Genomic DNA, 20,096 nt, shown 5'->3' with positions numbered 1-20,096 from the left:
CCCCTCCTGGGACCCCTGCTCCTAACTGCCCTCCAGAACCCCACCCCCTACCTAAGCCTCCCTGTTCCTTGTCCCCTAACTGCCCCCTCCTAAGACCCCCCACCCTAACTGCCCCCCAGGACCCTACCCCCTACCTGTACCCTGACTGCCCAAAACCTTCTCCACCCCCCCAAAAAGCCCCCCCCGAACTCCAGACCCCCCCACCCCATCTCTTGACTGCCCCCTCCAAAATCTCCCTGCCCCTTCTCCTGCCCCCTGGCCCCCTTACCCTGCCGCTCAGAACATGGTGTTGGGCTCTGTGCGGAGCCGGACACGTGGCTGCGCTCCCCAGCGCAACACACAACCCAGTCCCTGCCCCCGCACAGTGCTGCCGGAGCGGGGCGCTGGGCAGCTGGGGAGGAGGAGCTGCCGAGGCCCGATGCAAACGGCCCGGCAGGCCGGCTGGCTCAGAATGCGGGGGGGGGGGCGGGGAGGAGGAGCTCTACAGCTGCTCCGGAGTCCAGCCCGGCAAGCTGCAGGGGAAGGGCTCTGGCTGCCAGAGCCCCATGCGAGCGGCTGAATTTCCTGCAGCCCTCCCAGCCGCGCCTCGCTCTGCACGGGGGGGAAATCCCGGACATTTTTAGTGATTTACAAATTCCCCCCCCCGGGACGCTATTTTTAACACAAAAAGCAGGACATGTCCGGGTAAATCCGGACGAATGGTAACCCTAATTACTCCTCCTCAGTGCAGCCTGGCACAAGCAGAGGGCATTGAGATCACAGGAGAGACACGTGCCTTGCTCTCAGTTCTGGTGCTCAACACCACAATGTCCCCTCTTGACCAGCAGGAAAAATTTAAGGGAAAGCACTGCTCATTGGAGATGGAAACTGGAGAATTTAGCTCCAAACAAACCTCCACTGAACCTGAGCAAACTGATTTTTTCAAAGGCTTGGGACTTGGCTCCATGTGGGAGGAGCTTCACAGGGCCAGCAAGAGGTACAGCCCAAACATCAAAGCCACTCTGGGATGTTTCAGCTCCCAGCTCCCCACCAGGAGGGTTCTAGAACTTCTCAATGAAGCAGCTATTTTCTCTCTAATGGGGCAAAACCTATTCTCCCCCTTCTCCCCACCCACCCCCCCAAAAAAATTCATTCTTGCAAACAGCTGCTCCATTTTAGGTGAAACTTTCCTATAAAAAAAATTCAGCCTGAGGTGGACACCTGAGCTGGAAAATTTCAGCCCAAATGGCTCAGAGCAACTGAAAACAGAGCCTTAGAATGGAAAACATCAGGCCAGCCTTCACTGAAGGCAGAGCTGGTCACAACTGGCTTGGCTGTTTTAAACTGTCTCAGCTACACACACATACCACTATTCCAGTGGACCTAGGCTGCATTAAGGCAAAACCGATCTTCCTAAAGTTTTTAATAAAGAAAAAGCACTGACAGATTGCACCAGCCGAGTGGTTGGGGCACTTAGTAGGGATGGAGGAGATCCAGGGTCAAGGCTCTGACTCCAGCAGAGCAGGGACTTGAGCATAGTTCTCCCTCATCCCAAAATACCCTAACACCAGCTATGGGTTATGCTGGGGCAGGTCTCTGTATGAACAGACATTCTATCCTGGACTCAAGAAAGTGGGTAGTGGAGATCACAGCAGAGCTCCAGCAGCTCTGCTGACTAATTCTGCACATCTCTCCTGCTTTTCTTGGGCAGCTGTAGCTCAGACAGGATCTGCCCCAAGACTGGTACAGAAGGTGTTATTGACCTTTGTACAAACACAAGATTCCCATTGCTCTTTGGGCTTTCTGTCCCCCTTGTCAATTCTATAGCCCTCTCCTCACTCTGGAGTATGTCACTTCCCCAAGGCAGCTATTAATTCTCTCACCAGTCACTGCCATCCTGCTGGTCAGCCAGGATCCAGTAGCAAACACGAGAGAGGAGCGCTGGGATTAGTTAAGTTTCCTCAGCTAGCAGTTGGTTTTATACTTTTCCTGCCTGTATTTTACTTTAGTATCCTCCACTGGCTGAGCTGGCCAAGCACAGGGGAAGCATGGAGGGAGTCCTGAGCTTACCAGGATGGTGGCATTTGGACTATACAGAGATACTGGTTGACTAGGCTAACTAGCCCCATTCAAGCCTGCCTAGCAAGAAGACTAGTGATCACACTGAGATGAGGTACAGCACTGATGCTCCATATGCTGTAAGACTCAAGACAAGTTAAGCTCCTTGGTGCTGCTGCCAGATGAGCAAAGCAGCTGTTCTCTGGCTGGGAGGTCACAATTGTCCATTCCTGCACAGCTGGTCAGACAAGGAGTAGGCAGGGTTGGGCCCACCTCCATTGAGGCAACAGGCAGGAGTGGCAAGCCCTTTCTCTGGTGCTATCACTGAGGCAGGAGCATCAGTAGAGACACAAGGTGTTTCACTGGGCCTTCCTCTACAGGCTGAGCAGGCTTGAGTTCAAACCCACAACTGCTCACCATGACAAACAGCTTCCACTTAGCCATAGCCAGTAATCGAGGTGAAGAGACAGGGCAGATTATGCCAAGGGAACCAGGAGCCTTCGCAGAGGCATGGGGAGTGGATGGAAAGCTTCCATAAACAACGTGTCTAGCAGGGTTTTTGCCCCGTTGCTCCACCCACACCCATCTCAGGTTTGTTCTCCCCTTCTCACGGGGAGACTGCAGAGCTGGGCACAGAAGAGCCAGAGACACAGTATATCTGGAATGGTTTTAATTCAGGATTCTGGTTTCACAAGCTGCATTTCTCCATCTCCACCATGCAGTTACCAGGAGTGACATGGACAGGCCCTCCCCCCACCCCCGACTGCAGCGCTGGCCCAAGCTGCAGTTCAGGGTGCTCCAGTGCTCAGAGACAAGCCTGCAGGACGGAGACAGCAGTTATTAGCCATATACCCAGCCTGCACAGCCCAGGGAGGGGTAGGAGGAACAGGAATCCTATCCCTCCCACTGCCAGCCCTTCCTGCCCAGGGCAGACTCCCACCCTGCCCAGGGGCTGGAGAATGTGGCAGCTGTAGATGAGGCAGCAGATGCTATTTCAGATGTGACCACAACACCCAGAACGCAACCTGAAATGCAGAGTCATCTGGTACACAAGTTGTTGCCCTGGCTTAGTGCCCTTGTTCGGTTGCCCAGCAGCATGTACAGTTCCCTTGAAGTGAATTTCTACCACTGGGCAGCTCATGCCAGGCTCAGGGAGGTCAGCTTCAGACCACAGTTACACCAGGGCTCAGATACTCACCACATCCATCCACAGCAGCTTCTCCTCATCCAGTCCTGGAGGAGTATCACAGCCCCCCGGCTGATGATGGGGGAGAGCCCATCCTGAGGGTGCTGCTCGGAGCTCCTCCTGCCCCCCGTAAGGCCAGCAAGAGTTTAATTGCAAGGTACAGACAAGAAACCTGTACTCTCACACCACCAGGTCCCTACTTCAGGAGACCCACATTGCCTAGCACTCCCCACCATCCATAGCTAGGGCACTCCCCATTGTTCAGGGATTGAGGAGAACACGTCCTTTTCCCATGGGATGAGGCTGAATTCGGACTTTTCAGAGAGGCTCTGGGAGATGGAGCTGCTCACTGTAAGAACAATGTTACCCCCGGTATTAGAGGAAGTCTGTGCCCAGAAGCCACAGCCTCAGGAGGGAGGAGAGGAGGACCCCACTCCCAGGTTTCTCAGACCCGGTTCCAGAGAGACAGTGGATTCCTGCCAGGCCCTCTTATCCCATCCCACAGAGAGAAGGGGAGGCAGAGGGGCCAGGATACTCATGGGCTCCAGCAGGGCAGGAGATGGTGCAGGGCTCCTGACTGGAGGGCCAACACATGGAAGTGCTGCAGTGCAGGTACACCTAGAGGAGAGGGCATGGGTTAGGGCCTGGAGCTCTCGAAGTTCAGAAGCAATCACCTTGGGGCAAGTGTAGCAGGATTGGAGGCTGCCTTTGTATCCATGTGCCAGGAGCCCCTATGGTGTAGGCACCAATGTGTGCACTCAGGAGTTGGGGGAGCCCTATTACAGCTATGCTGAGTGCCTTGGGGGTCAGAGCAGCAAGGTCAGTGCATTGCAGGGTCCCCCCTCCCTTGTAGGCAAGGAGGCAGCACAGAATTGGTGTCTCACCCAAGCAGGACTTGGCCACATGGCAGAACTAGAGGAAACTCACCCTGCAGATAAATGAGACCTAAACCCATTCAGAGGGAGGGAGATCCTGGGCACAAGCAATACTGGGGCTGGGCTGAAACAGCAGGTTAGGCTGGGAGTGTCAGAGCTGGCCCAGAGCAGCACTGGGGACAAGAAGGGCAATTCCTGCAAAATTGGAGAGTTGTGCTGGAAAAGTTTATCAGGAGATTCCTTAGGCCTGGTCTACACTACGAGTTTAGGTCGACTTTAGCAGCATTAAATCGAATTAAGCCTGGACACGTTCACACGACGAAGCCCTTTCTTTCGACTTAAAGGACCCTTTAAACCAGTTTCTTTACTCCAACTCCGACGAGGGGATTAGCGATAAAATCAGCCTTAGCGGGTCGGAATTGGGGTAGTGTGGACGGAATTCGACGTTATTGGCCTCCGGGAGCTATCCCACAGTGCTTCATTGTGACCGCTCTGGACAGCACTCTCAACTCAGATGCACTGACCAGGTAGACAGGAAAAGGCCCGCGAACGTTTGAATTTCATTTCCTGTTTGCTCAGCGTGGAGAGCACAGGTGACCACGCAGAGCTCATCAGCACAGGTAACCGTGATGGAGTCCCAGGATCACAAAAGAGCTCCATCATGGACCGAACGGGAGGTACGGGATCTGCTCGCCCTATGGGGAGATGAATCAGTGCTAGCTGAACTCCGTAGCAGTAAATGAAATGGCAAAATATTAGAAAAGGTCTCCAAGGCCATGAAGGACAGAGGCCATAACAGGGACGCACAGCAGTGCCGTGTGAAAATTAAGGAGCTACGGCAAGCCTACCACAAAGCCAGAGAAGCAAACGGAAGGTCCGGGGCAGAGCCGCAAACATGCCGCTTCTACGCGGCGCTGCATGCCATTCTAGGGGGTGCAGCCACCACTACCCCAACCGTGTGCTATGACTCCCTCACTGGAGAAACACACAGGGAAGCGGGTTCAGGGTATGAGGAAGATGAGGATGGAGATAATGTAGATAGCTCACAGCAGCAAGGAAGCGGAGAAACCGGTTTCCCCAACAGCCAGGATATGTTTATCACCCTGGACCTGGAACCAGTAACCCCCGAACTCACCCAAGGCGTGCTCCCAGACCCTGAGGGCACACAGGGGACCTCTGGTGAGTGTTCCTTTGTAAATATTACACATGGTTTAAAAGCAAGCGTGTTTAATGATTAATGATTAATTTGCCCTGGCAATCGCGGCCAGTACAGCTACTGGAAAAGTCTGTTAACGTGTATGGGGATGGAGCGGAAATCCTCCAGGGACATCTCCAGAAAACTCTCCTTCATGTACTCCCAAAGCCTTTGCAAAAGGATTCTGGGGAGGGCTGCCTTATCCCGTCCGCCATGGTAGGAAACTTTACCACGCCAGGCCAGTAGCACGTAGTCTGGAATCATTGCATAACAAAGCATGGCAGTGTATGGTCCCGGTGTTTGCTGGCATGCAGACAACATCCATTCCTTATCGCTCTTTGTTATCCTCAGGAGAGTGATATCATTCACGGTCACCTGGTTGAAATGGGGCGATTTTATTAAGGGGACATTCAGAGGTGCCTCTTCCTGCTCTGCCAAACAGAAATATTCCCCGCTGTTAGCCACGCGCTGGGGGGGAGGGGTGAAGTGATCATCCCAGAGAATTGGGTGTAGGGGGCGGAGGGGAGTTAGTTGGGTTTGTGCTGCATGTTAACCCGGAAACCGCAGCCCCTCCTTTTACACTGCAAACCCATTTTAAATGGCCAACCCAACGGGTGCTTGGTATGGGAAATGAGAGCGCTACTGTTTGAAACCATTCCCACATGTTAAGAAGGTTAAAAAAAGCCAAAAGACTGTCTTACCATGGCTGCCTGCAAGCCGAAATCTGTTGCCTGGCACTGCATGAGTGATCTCTCACACCAAACCGGCAGGCCCTCAATATAAGAGGAAAAATGCGACCTTGTAACGAAAGCACATGTGCTGTGTAATGTGAACAGCAAAATTTAACGTGAAAGAGTGTACCCATTGTTCTCTAAAATGTGTCTTTTTTAACCACCTCTCCCTTCTCCTCCACCAGCTGCAAATGTTTCTCCTTCACAGAGGCTAGTGAAGATTAGAAGGAGAAAATGGAGGACGCGGGATGATATGTTCACGGAGCTCCAGATGTCCTCCCACGCTGAGAGAGCACAGCAGAATGCATGGAGGCAGTCAATGTCAGACTACAGAAAAGCACAGTATGAACGAGAGGAGAGGTGGCGGGCTGAATCGCGGGATGAACAGAGCAAGTGGCGGGCTGAAGATGATAGGTGGCGTCAGCTTGCAGACAGAAGGCAAGAGTCGATGCTCCGGCTGCTGGAGCATCAAACTGATATGCTCCGGCTGCTGGAGCATCAAACTGATATGCTCCAGCGTATGGTTGAGCTGCAGGAAAGGCAGCAGGAGCAGAGACCGCCGCTACAGCCCCTGTGTAACCAACAGCCCTCCTCCCCAAGTTCCATAGCCTCCTCACCCAGACGCCCAAGAACACGGTGGGGAGGCCTCCGGCCACCCTGTCACTCCACCCCAGATGATTGCCCGAGCATCAGAAGGCTGGCCTTCAATAAGAGTTAAAGTTTTAAACTGCAGTGTGTCCTTTTCCTTCCCTCCTCCCCCACCCATCCCGGGCTACCTTGGCAATTATCCCCCTAGTTGTGTGATGAATTAATAAAGAATGCATGAATGAGAAGTAACAATGACTTTATTGCCTCTGCAAGCGGTGCTCGAAGGGGGGAGGGGAGGGTGGGATGGTTGGTTTACAGGGAAGTAGAGTGAACTGGGGGAGGGGCGGAGGGTTCATCAAGGAGAAACAAACAGAAGTTTCACACCGTAGCCTAGCCAGTCACAAAACTCGTTTTCAAAGCTTCTCTGATGCGCACCGCGCCCTGCTGTGCTCTTCTAACCGCCCTGGTGTCTGGCTGCGCGTAATCAGCGGCCAGGCGATTTGCCTCAACCTCCCACCCTGCCATAAATGTCTCCCCTTTACTCTCACAGATATTGTGGAGCGCACAGCAAGCAGCAATAACAATGGGGATATTCTTTTCGCTGAGGTCTGAGCGAGTCAGTAAGCTGCGCCAGCGCGCTTTTAAACGTCCAAATGCACATTCCACCACCATTTGGCACTTGCTCAGCCTGTAGTTGAACAGGTCCTGACGCCTGTCCAGGCTGCCTGTGTACGGCTTCATGAGCCATGGCATTAAGGGGTAGGCTGGGTCCCCAAGGATCACGATAGGCATTTCAACATCCCCAACGGTTATTTTCTGGTCCGGGAAGAAAGTCCCTTCCTCCAGCTTTCGAAACAGAGCAGAGTGCCTGAAGACACGAGCATCATGTACCTTTCCCGGCCATCCCACGTTGATGTTGGTGAAACGTCCCTTGTGATCCACCAGGGCTTGCAGCAGCATTGAAAAGTACCCCTTGCGGTTTATGTACTCGGTGGCTTGGTGCTCCGGTGACAAGATAGGGATATGGGTTCCATCTATGGCCCCACCACAGTTTGGGAATCCCATTGCAGCAAAGCCATCCACTATGGCCTGCACGTTTCCCAGAGTCACTACCCTTGATATCACCAGGTCTTTCATTGCCCTGGCAACTTGGATCACAGCAGCCCCCACAGTAGATTTGCCCACTCCAAATTGATTCCCGACTGACCGGTAGCTGTCTGGCGTTGCAAGCTTCCACAGGGCTATCGCCACTCGCTTCTCAACTGTGAGGGCTGCTCTCATCCTGGTATTCTGGCGCTTCAGGGCAGGGGAAAGCAAGTCACAAAGTTCCATGAAAGTGCCCTTACGCATGCGAAAGTTTCGCAGCCACTGGGAATCGTCCCACACCTGCAGCACGATGCGGTCCCACCAGTCTGTGCTTGTTTCCCGGGCCCAGAATCGGCGTTCCACGGCATGAACCTGCCCCAGTAACACCATGATTTCCACATTGCTGGGGCCTGGGCCTTGTGAGAGGTCTATGTCCATGTCAATTTCCTCATCACTCTCGTCGCCGCGCTGCAATCGCCTCCTCAGCTGGTCCTGGTTTTGCTTTGGCATGTCCTGGCTCTGCATATACTCCAGGACAATGTGCGTGGTGCTTGGCAGAAAATACTGGGCGCTTAGCAGAAAATAGCATACTACGACTGATAGCCATCATCATCAAGACAGTTCGATAGGACTGAGCATGTCTGCCCAGGTGCCCGTGATTGACAGCCACTGCAGTACGATGACGACGGATACCAGTCGTAATATACCATCTTCTACCAAAAGGCAAGGGGCTGCTGCTGTGTGCAATGCAGCCCCACGTCTGCCAGCACCCAGATCGCCCTCGGCCTCTTCTGGGTGCTTAGCAGAAAATACTGGGCGCTTGGCAGAAAATGGCATACTACGACTGATAGCCATCATCGTCATTGTGAAAGCAGCAGAATATGACTGGGGGGATGGGGGACTGGGGGACATATGGAGTTCCAGCCACTGCTGTACGATGACAACGGTTACCAATCGTAATACACCATCTACTGCCAAAAGGCAAAAGGCAAGGGGCTGGTGCAATGCAGCCCTACGGCTGCCAGCACCCAGATCACCGATGAAGGCTACCAGTCATGCTGGACCATCTACCGCCAAAAGACAGTTAGCTGCTGCTGCTGTGTAGCAATGCAGTACCACGTCTGCCGGCACCCAGATGACATATGGTGACGGTGAGCTGAGCTGAGCAGGCTCCATGCTTGCCATGGTATGATGTCTGCACAGGTAACCCAGGTAAAAAGGCACGAATCTATTGTCTGCCGTTGCTCTGACAGAGGGGGAGGGGCCTGACGACATGTACCCAGAACCCCCCGCGACACTGTTTTGCATCATTCAGGCATTGGGATCTCAACCCAGAATTCCAATGGGCGGCGGAGACTGCGGGAACTGTGGGATAGCTACCCATAGTGCAATGCTCCGGAAGTCGACGCTAGCCTCGGTACTGTGGACGCGGTCCGCCAACTAGAGCACTTAGAGCATTTTATGTGGGGACACACACAATCGGCTGTATACAACTGGTTTCTATAAAACCGGCTTCTATAAATTCGACCTAATTTCGTAGTGTAGACATACCCTTAGATTCAAACAGAAGCTGTATTTTCCTGTGGTGCTGCATTGCCTCATGGGAGTCGTAGCTCAAACACCTTCCTCCAGTGGGCTGAGCTCTCTGGCATCTCCCATTGTGACCCGGGGTTCTTTCAACCCAAAGCTCTTGGTAACTTTTACTCTGTGCGAGGTGGTGTCAGGAAATAAATCAAGGGAGACAGGAACATCCGGCCGATAGATGGCTGGCACAAACAGGACAACACAAGAGTGCTTTCACTTAAAGCTAAACTTTACTTAGTCTCAAGCACTTACACACGTCCACAACAGGTTAGTAAAACACCCCCAACCGTCGATAATTACCGAAGCTGAGCGTGGCTTTCGAGTGGCACCGTAACAGGCTTCTGTTGGCCAGGCTTCCGTCTGCCAGGGGGGACCCCAAGATGTGTCCAGAGGGAGCGTCCCTGAAGAGCTCCTTCTGAGTAGTCCGGTTACCTCTAACTTTTCACCCTTATTTATACATTAGTAACATAATGACATATCCCTTGAAGAAAACTTGCTAAGCAAGCAGTTTTTAAAGATCAAGCAAGAGATTTCCTTATGGTCATCAATTTTCCAGATATGGGTTTTTTCCCAGAATGTCCATGCCTTGGGTCCCTGACAGACATTCCCAGGGGCACATATAAACAGACTTCCTGTTTTTCTAAAATACATAGATCAGCAATTTGAACATTCTCAGCAGGAAGGACGCGTGGTTAAGCTGCCCTGTCTGTGGCACCCAAAACCCTCTCCCCTCCTGTCTTGGTTATGCCGAGGTCGCTGCATGACCAATTTACGACCTGCTGACTTGGCTACTTTTAGCAATAAGCAAGAATGGCTCAGTATGGCCTGCTAACTTGACTACTGTTAGCAACACTCAATAGTGGTTCAGGCACTTTACTGGTTTGCCAAAATCTCCCTGTACACCATGATACACTGCAGTCTCCCCTCTGTCCAAGAGGGATGCTGCATCATGGAACTCCCATGACATGCTGTGTGCCTGAGGTCTTAGAAAGGAGACAGGCACAACGCTGGATGTGCAGGGCTATTTCAAAGTTAGAGCCCATCCTACTGATTTCTGGGATCATAGAATCATAGAATATCAGGGTTGGAAGGGACCTCAGGTCGTCATCTAGTCCAACCCCCTGCTCAAAGCAGTACCTAATCCCAACTAAATCATCTCAGCCAGGGCTTTGTCAAGCCTGACCTTAAAAACCTCTAAGGAAGGAGATTCCACCACCTCCCTAGGTAACCCATTCCAGTGCTTCACCACCCTCCTAGTGAAAAAGTTTTTCCTAATATCCAACCTAAACCTCCTCCACTGCAACTTGAGACCATTACTCCTTTTCTATCATCTGGTACCACTGAGAACAGTCTAGATCCATCCTCTTTGGAACCCCCTTTCAGGTAGTTGAAAGCCGCTATCAAATCCCCCCTCATTCTTCTCTTCTGCAGACTAAACAATCCCAGTTCCCTCAGCCTCTCCTCATAAGTCATGTGCTCCAGCCCCCTAATCATTTTTGTTGCCCTCCGCTGGACTCTTTCCAATTTTTCCACATCCTTCTTGTAGTGTGGGGCCCAAAACTGGACACAGTACTCCAGGTGAGGCCTCACCAATGTCGAATAGAAGGGAATGATCACGTCCCTCGATCTGCTGGCAATGCCCCTACTTATACAGCCCAAAATGCCATTAGCCTTCTTGGCAACAAGGGCACACTGTTGACTCATATCCAGCTTCTCGTCCACTGTAACCCCTAGTTCCTTTTCTGCAGAACTGCTGCCTAGCCACTCGGTCCCTAGTCTGTAACAGTGAATGGGATTCTTCCTTCCTAAGTGCAGGACTCTGCACTTGTCCTTGTTGAACCTCATCAAATTTCTTTTGGACCAATCCTCTAATTTGTCTAGGTCCCTCTGTATCCTATCCCTACCCTCCAGCGGATCTACCACTCCTCCCAGTTTAGTGTCATCTGCAAACTTGCTGAGAGTGCAGTCCACGCCATCCTCCAGATCATTAATGAAGATATTGAACAAAACCGGCCCCAGGACCGACCCTTGGTACACCCAGGTATCCACTGCTACACTTGAGAGAATGGTTCTTCCTCTAGTTGCTGGCAGTCAAGCTTGGCTTTTTAGAGCCAGTGTCCCTCCCTAGCCCAGGGGCTGGAGGGGATAGGTGGAAGGACCCTGTATTTTTCAGAAGCCATATTGGCCCTGTGAGCACCTGCTGGGAGGCAGACTCCATGAAGGTGAAGTTTTTGACAATGAAACAGTGGTGGTGAGAGGGGAACTGCAGCCCCAAAGGCAGCTCCCACAGGCACCAGCTGGGTGCAGTAGTTGTCTCCTGCATACAGGCACCTGGGAATGGGGGGGAGCAGCTGTGAGAAGGTGCCCTGCATGCCCCAGGCCCAAATCAAGACCCTCACCTGGACCCCCAGTCTCTTGCCTGTCCACCAGGATCGGCCGCTGCGACTGCTGCTGGGGGTTGGCGCTGGGGGTGGCCCAGCAGTGGTGCAGGACCAGAATCAGATCCGGGTCAGTTCTCTGCAGGATCTGGACCTCCACCTGGTTATCTGAAGGTGCTGTCCCAGGTGACAGAGTCCCGACTCCAGATTCTCACATCCCTGTCTGCCACCAGCTCGTTCTCATACATACCCTGGTCTCCAGCCATCTGCGAGGAGAAGTCAGATACCGGCAGATTGACCAAACCAATAAGGGTCAATTTTGACTCAGGTCCAAAAGCCTGTTAAGTATTCATCCCACACAGCAGCTGGGCACTGACAAGCAGGCACCTTGGCTTCCATCCTGGAACCCAGACTACTAAGTAGCATTTGCCACTTCCCTGGAAAGTGGTGCCACAGGCAGAGAGTGGGAACCGCAACAGGACAAAGGCATTGTTCTGCCCCACAGGGCACCACGCCCATTGGCCAGACGCACCAAGTCCAGGATCAGAGATGGCAGAGTCACAGCCCGAGGGACCGCAATGGCAAACTGGCCATCTGGAGTGCACTGCACTGTCACTGCAAGGGAGCAAAGGGGACGGTGACCCTGACCTGTCATCTGGGCTAGCCAGCCTCAGGACACTGGAGAAGAGACTCAAGTTCTAGTGCCCGTCTGAATGGGACAGTACTCCCTCTCCACTGCCTAGGTATGAGAACCCCTCACTGGAGAGGGATACCTTCCAGTCTCTGCACCTCATCTAGAGTCCCCTTATTTCCAGCAAGGTCACTGGGAGAGCCAGGCTGAGCCCCTAGCTGGATCAGGCTCCCCAGATAGGAACCCTGTTACATTAGGAACCCAGACCAGAGGCTAAGGAGCCAGGATAACTCATTCTCCCAACCCTGGGGACTCAGGAGAGGGACAGATTCCCAGTTAGGCCATCACGGCAGTTCTCCATGTAGCTGGGAGAGGGTCATGGCCTCTGCATTGAGTGGCAGCCAGCCCTTGCCATTTCAGGCAGGGTGGAGTGTGAAGTTGGTTTTGCAGTCACCCAGCTCTTACGAGTGAAGTCCCATGCAGCACTCTGAACACCCAAGTGCCAGCAAGCTCTTCACAGCCACCATCTGTATTAGGGGTTGCACACCAGCTCACCTGTGTTGCCATAGTAATAGGGATTCATCCTGTCACTGGGGTTGTAGCAGCAGCCTAGCCCTTCGCAGTCTCCTTGATTGATGGGTGGAGAGGCACAGACCAGCCTGTCTAGGCTCTGGACAGCACTGCGGAGATTGGGGCTTGGAGCATCCAGAGCTGGATGGAGACAAGCTGGGATTACTGCAGTCACAGAGAGAGAATGAGGCTGAGACCTCCATCTGATTCTGCTGACTCCTCTGAGAAAGGGTAAGGTGCCTGCAGCACCAACTTCTACTCCAGACATCCCTGCTCAACTCCAACCCCAGTCTATGTATTTAAATAAATAGTCTGCAGACTTTAGCCCAGGGACACTACGTGCTATAGAAACACACAAGTGGCGTCCCTCCCTAGCTGTAGGTTTGCACATCTCTTCCCAATTGGCCTGGTGGTTTTCTGGCCACTCCTCAGGCACAGCCCAAGTTGAAGAGGAAGGCATTTCCCCAGTCAGAGTCTCAGCTGGTGTGGGTGGTGGCTGCAGAAGCCACAAATCGATCAACTTGGCCAAGTCTATTTGGCATCTCCTGTCACCCAATGGAAGGGCAGAGACCCAGACCAGAGAGTAGATGGAGAAAGGAGGAGAACATCAGATCCCTGTTCAGTGCACTAAGGGTCTGTCTGGAGTCACTGCTAGCATTTGACTTTTACCTGTCAGGGCACCTGAGCACCTTCCCCTCCCGCAGAGTCTTCTGCACTGTGACATCCATCCCCTCACTCCCAACCACCATCATGTAATTGCTGTTCTGAGGAAGAGCCAGCGCATTCAGGCCTGTTAGAACAGCATAAGGAGAGGTTACAGCTCTCAGCATTACCCACGGCTACCAAGGACGTCCCAGCAGCTGTCTCCATTATGCTATTTGTAGAGTTAGACAGGAGAAGTGACTGAAAAAGAACCAATTTCTTCACTGCAGTCGAAACAGAGTCCAGCTCTGCTCTTGCACACCAGAGAGAGCTTTTCAGGCTCTTAGTAGCTGAACTCTGGAGAGGCTGCATGGAGTCCCTAGTACTACCAGACTTAGTTACAGACACCCCGGAGGTGGGCACGTTTGACAGACTATGACTTGTGAACTCTCACCTTCTTCTAAATTGGGAAGAGAACTCCACTCCCCTTTATGGCTGGGGCAGCCCAGGAAGAGAGAGCAAGTCACTCAAGCCATGCTCTGCATTGCAGCTCCGCAGGTGGTACCACCTTCACCAGCACTGTAGCCACCCTCTCATTGAAGCCTGTGAGAGGATCCCACTGCTCAGAGCAGACACACCATTGGCCACTAGCACCGCCTACACTAGAGCACCCCCTGTTGGAGCTGCACCAGTTGGCAGTGGGGTTGCATTAGCAGGGAATAAGCCTAGTGTAGTTCAGCCCTCAAATACAAGCAGCCTTAGTGAAGATCTCTGTACATTGTAGAGCATCCTATCTATTACAGGAGAGGCAGTGGGAACTGGTGCATTTCAATGAGAGCACATTGTGAAGACAGTTTTCTACCTTCTACCCTCCCCCATAAGAAAAAGGGGGTTTCCCTCGCTATTGGAAAGCCACTCACCAGATGGGGAAGCACCGTAAGAGGCACTAACGTCATGTGAGGGGCAGTGTGAGCCACTCAGAGATCAGGAGGGTCAATGCAGAGCACTGCATCACACAGGACCCATTGTTGGGTGAGTGGCAATTAGGACACAGGTCTGTCTGGTTTTGATACCAAGCATTAGTGCCACAACCTAGTCACGACCCTTTGGTTCAGGCACTGCTCCCCAGGCCTTTTGCCCAAGGGAGGGAAGCAGCAGCCAATGCCATCCTGGCGACCAGCCTGGGATTCACTGACAGTTCCAGGAGACCAATGGGAGAAAAGCCATGCCAGTCCCATTACACTCACTCACTCCATGACATAGCAGCCAGTGTAGGAGGCATTGACTCTCACAGAGCCACCAGGGTCATGGGAGACCCAGGTCTCACAGGCAGAGTCGTTCTGTAGAGGATGCAGCTTCCCCTGAGCATCTGGTGAGAGAGCAAAGGAAAAGCTGGAGGAGGCTCATGTCCAGTGCTAGAGAAGTTAGGGTCTGGAGCCTCTCCTGGGCCTCCTCCAACCAGGCACTGCCTGACCTGCTATAGGAGACAGAGGCAGCACTAGCATTTAGCTCAGGGGTTCTCAAACTGGGGGATGAGACCCCCTCAGGGAGTCACAAGGTTGTTAAATGTGTGGGGAGGGTGTCATGAGCTGTCAGCCTCCACCCCAAACCCCACTTTGCCTCCAGCATTTCTAATGGTGTTAAATATATAAAAAACTGTTTTTAATTTATGGGGGGGTGTCACCCTCAGAGGCTTGCTGTGTGAAAGGGGTCACCAGTACAAAAATTTGACAACCACTAGTTTAGGTGGACCCCTCCCTGCCCAGTGAAGGCCTTTTACCCTCCTGTGAATATCCCAGCCCTTACAGCCACACCACTGACCAGACTAGCTCTCCTGCTATCACTGGAACATACAGACAAGGGCTCAAGAGCAGCATAACTGAGTCAGTCTATCTCATTCAGCCCTTCCTGCTATAGACAGCCAGGCAAGGCAGTCAGTGCAAGGAGACTCCTCCCCTCAGCTCAGCAGCAGGGTGACCTGCAGGCTTCTCTGGCCACATACCAGCCAACTAGGGTCCTGCCAATAACCCCCTGAACCCCTACAATCAGACAGCAGCATAATCACCCCCTGAGGCCAACACCCACAGTAGCCCACATTCTGCTTCTCTGCTGGAGAACCCTAAAGCCCTTGCCCAGCAGAGACCCCTTTATACTCAGCAGAGAGATGGGATTGGCCCAAACCCAGCTGGAAGCTCTGGTGGGAGGCAAGTGCTCCCACTCAGTCCCTCCCCTGATCTCCCAGGGCCCTACTCTCAGCTGACACTCTTCAGGCTCATTACCAGTCTCTCTGCTGTCTTGTGCTCAGGAGCACCTGGGACACCTGGGAGGGCTCTTCCTCCATGCCTCAAGCTGTGATTCACAGGACACGGGTGGTTTCGCTGTATTCATTGTATTGATTTCCCTGAGCCCAAATGGATTTTCCTGCATATTCCCAGGGGGCTCTCTCTGTCCCTTCCCCACCCCCTGCACCCTGGGCTGGGGCTGCTGAACCCCAGACAGGACTGACAGTCGGAGTCCAGTTCCACTGAGGATGTGGGGTATATTCCAGTTCCGCTCTGTGCTGCCAGTCCCCACGGCCCCATGAGCTCGGAGAAAGTACAGAGCAAGGGGAGAGCGGGGTGTTGGAATTGGCACCTCCTTGAGCCCTTGTTTGCATTTCCTTCCAGTGCAATGCTGCTGTGGGAAAGTGCTGAGTTGGCACAACCTGGGGCTGAAATCCTTTGTCCATGCAGCAAGGATGCTATGGGCTGGCAGCAACATCCCCATCACCAATGGCCTCCCTCTGGAGCTGGAGGGCCTCTGAGAGAGTGGATGCCAGCAGTTCCAGTTCATGCCCAGTCTGCCCTTCCCCCTTCTGCCACATCCACTAATAAGGTGCACCTGGGGCGGGGGCAGGTTTTGTGACATGGTCACTGACCATCACATGACTTGGCTGAGACCCCGCAGCTCATGTCAGATCACACTTGTTGGCATCTGTCCTCCGGGAGGCCATTGAGCAGTGATGTCAGAACGACACGGAATCTGGCTCTCCCTAGTGCCTGAAACCAGCAGGTGGCCAACAGGAGATATACTGGCTGAAGCACCAGGGACTGGCCACTGTCTTGGTGAACATGACCAACATTCTGCCTCCATTCATCCACCCTTAGAGCACGTGCTGGCCTGGGGCTGAGCACTGCCACCACTCCTTTCAGCCAGCAGGGAGGAGGAACAAAGCCAAGGAAGAGCTTAGGGGCAGAGAACGGAGACAATCTCCTTCAGCAAAGGAGATTCCCTGAAATGGAGTTGGCAGCAATGGCATTAGTGACCTGCCTTAACTGCCGAGCTCTTCAGAGGAACCATTGCTACACACTAGCACCTTTATCTAAAGGGCCCCACTGCCCAGTGGGAACAATGACAGGGCCACGTCCTCTCCTCACTGACGTGAGGGCATTGCACTCACACAGGGTCCGTCTGCACCTCCCAGCTGCTCTGTGATTCCCAGCGTGGGGAGACATCCATGTGCTTGCTCTGCTCCAGCTAGTGGCCTTGGCAGCATGGGCAGCTCAGCCTAGCAGCCTGATGACATCCCCAGAAGGCCAGGTGGGACTGCACTCTTTAATCAAAACTAATCCAGCTCTGTGTTTAAACTGAACTGTTTGGCAACTCCAATTAAAGTAGCAAACTGTTGTACATTGGCCAGTCACAGGGGCAACAGACAACTACTATCTGAACTGCCCAGGAGAGGGCTGGATAGCACAAAACACATGTTTTGGGGGAAATCCCAGACTGTGAGTGTGTGTGGGGGGGCGGGGGGGTGTCACACTGCAGGTAGTAACCAAGGCTGGTGGAAGCCAGAGTATGACTGGAGTGTTGCTGACAGGTTGCTGGGGGTCAGAGCTGCTAGACCAGGGCCGTAGCTATATACAGACACGCAGGGTGTGACCTGCATGCTGGCAGGCTGATTGTGAGTGACCCAAGTTAGGAGCTACAACGGCAAAGCATGGTGAGGCACCCCCAGTTGCAGGGAAGGGGTGACACAGCCCCTCGCTAGTCTGGATTGTACCCTGAAATGTGATAGGAGCAAAATGCAGAATGTATTCGCCAGAGTTCAGCTCTCATTTTAGGTGTGCACCTAATGATCATGGTTATACTGAGCAGGTGTGGACAGAGGATCCATTTGGGTTAGTATCCGGCACTGTTTCACTACAGCTGGACTGCCCAGGAGGATAAGCAGTAGATTTTGATCCTACTCCCCGCCCCACGCCAGGCAAGTGTCAGTTTGCATCCCAGCTAGGGTGGAAATCTGGAAAAGCTCTGAAGGCATGTTGCTAAAATCTGTCAGGGGTGGTTTTTATTTTGGGAGAATGTAATCAATGTATTTTTGAAAAAGAAAATAGATGTGGGAATCTTGCTGGGAGGGGAGGGGGATTAGGGAGTGGGGGGAATAGGGGGAGATGGGTTTGGGATCAGTGGGAATAGATGGCAGGGAAGGGAAGAGGGGTTGGGGCTCTGATAATGGGGAGGGGCTGGGATCTAGGGGGAGTGGGAAAGACCGGAAGGGTTAGACAATGTGAGGGATGACATGGGGAGGGTGTCAGACGAAGTTGGGGATTTAGGAGAAGAGGGGAACCTGTCAGTCCTGAATTCTTCCCTTCCATGTGTGTTCTGGGAGAGCTCTGGCCCTCTGTAGGGATTTGAGCCCCCCTCTCTGCTCCCTGTGTATCCTGGGATTTGGGGGACCCTGGCCCTCTCCTTACCCCCCCATGTGCACCAGGCTCTGGCAGAGGGGTAGGGTGGAATGGTGCGGCTGAAAGTAACACAGAACAAAACAACTGAAATCCAGGAAATTAATAGCTAAGGTGCATGTCACCCAGGGGTGAGGGGGCCAGCGTGTGTGGAGGAGAGGCAGATTGCATGGACCTGGGGCATGGCTGGGAAAGCCTGGCTGAAGCAGGGGAAGGGGGCCCAGCTGTGGTAGGTAGTGGCGGGGAGGGGCCCAGCTCAGTGTGCAGCTTGTGTTACATTACCAAGGTAGCATGTGGGCCTCCAGTAAGCCACTGCCTGTGATATGTGCAAACAGGAGCAGAGGACATGAGCCAGCAAGGAGCAACTTCCTTATGTGTTAATGGCTTCTGTAGTACTAACTAGCAGCTTAATGGGCTGGGAAGGGGAGGGGAACTGGAAATGTTGGCAAGGGGGTGTTGGTGGGAGGAATGGTGGGTAAGGGCTGGAGAAGGAAGGAGGCACACCAGTCTATTCTTACACACTTCAAGTTACTGTAACCACCGGGTAATAAAATTGCTGAGATTTTGGGATATAGACCATGGATGAGGTTTCTCTCACTAGCCCGGTTAGGAACCACACATTGCAAACATTATATAACATGACCATTATCCCATGTCCACTACAGCAAAATGTACAGGAGTGAGGAGGCACATTGAGGTATCACATAGCAACCATTTGGCCTAATGGAAAGACCACTGGCCTGGGACTATTCCTAGCTCTGCCACTGGCCTGCTGGGTGACCTTGGGTAAGTCATGTAACCTCTCTGTGCATCAGTTTCTCATCTGTAAAATGAGGCTAACGTTGCAAAGGATCTACTGATGCAAACACTACATAAAAACTAGGTCTTTTTTGGTATTACTTAACCATAATAGTGTATCTACTGCAACCCTAAGGGAGAACTACAACTGCCTGAACAACCACTAACTCCTTCAACAAACATAAAAAATAAGGAAATTCACTGACAAAAAAAGCTTTATTAGCATAGATTTAAGGTTGCCTGGAGGTATCTCATGCCCTTCCAGAACAATGAGTTCAGTAAAACTCAAAAATCCAAAAACCAGGAAAAACATAGTTAAGGTACATGCCAGTGCACCCAGATCCACCTAGAGGTCTGAGGATAACAGCCAACTGCTGCTTCCAGTTACTCTGTTAGCTCAAGTAGTAGTGGACTATGCTATAGCTCTAAAGGGCCACACCCTGCTGATGATTCAAGATCAAGGCAATATGGTCCCATGTGATGATTTTTTTAAACATTTGGACTATGAGTTCTAGGCACATCCCATGTACCATGCACCCGTCCCTCGGCCCAAGCTGTCATAGCAGGTCCAGGCCCTACATTTGTTTAAAGGAAATAGACATGAGCTTGGGGTGCCCAAGATTCAATAGACTCGGGCAGTCCTGGCTCCCTGCTGGGCTGGGAGGCGATGGTGCAAAGAGGAACCAAACCTAGCTTCCGACTAGAACTGGATTATCTGGGCCTGACTCTCCACTGGCCTGCACCTCATTTACAGCAGAGAGGGTAAAACACTTCCCTTCTGCTTTGGTAACTATAGTAATGGAGACTCAGGCCCTCCCCCTCTCACAGCTCCCTCTGAGGGACTGATACATGAACCTGGCCATGCTCCAGCCCCTGCCAGCCCAGGGTGTGAACTGAGCAGTGGACAACTAAGGCTGGCCCCAAGGAGCCTCCCTGCTCCAGGGGGAGCCTGGTGCCATAGCAGCCCTGGAGAGTGAGTCCAGAGCTGGCTGGTGGCAGATGCCCCATCATGCAACAGGGGACCCTTAGCAAAGGGCCAGGCTGACTCCTCAGCAGGGTGAGGCCCAGCAC

The 20,096-nt window shown here is 52.8% G+C and overlaps 1 pseudogene; it reads right to left on the bottom strand.

Annotated features, from left to right (window-relative positions):
• Positions 1-15,008, bottom strand: part of LOC112119873 — a 26,627-nt pseudogene extending 11,619 nt beyond the window's left edge.
• Between the last annotated feature and the right edge of the window lie 5,088 nt (positions 15,009-20,096).

This window comes from Terrapene carolina, unplaced genomic scaffold (assembly GCF_002925995.2).
Source record: "Terrapene carolina triunguis isolate 2854851 unplaced genomic scaffold, T_m_triunguis-2.0 Scaffold310, whole genome shotgun sequence".
Taxonomy (NCBI): Eukaryota; Metazoa; Chordata; order Testudines; family Emydidae; genus Terrapene; species Terrapene triunguis.
Note: the sequence above shows the minus strand (reverse complement) of the source record. Positions and strands in the feature narration are given on the sequence as shown.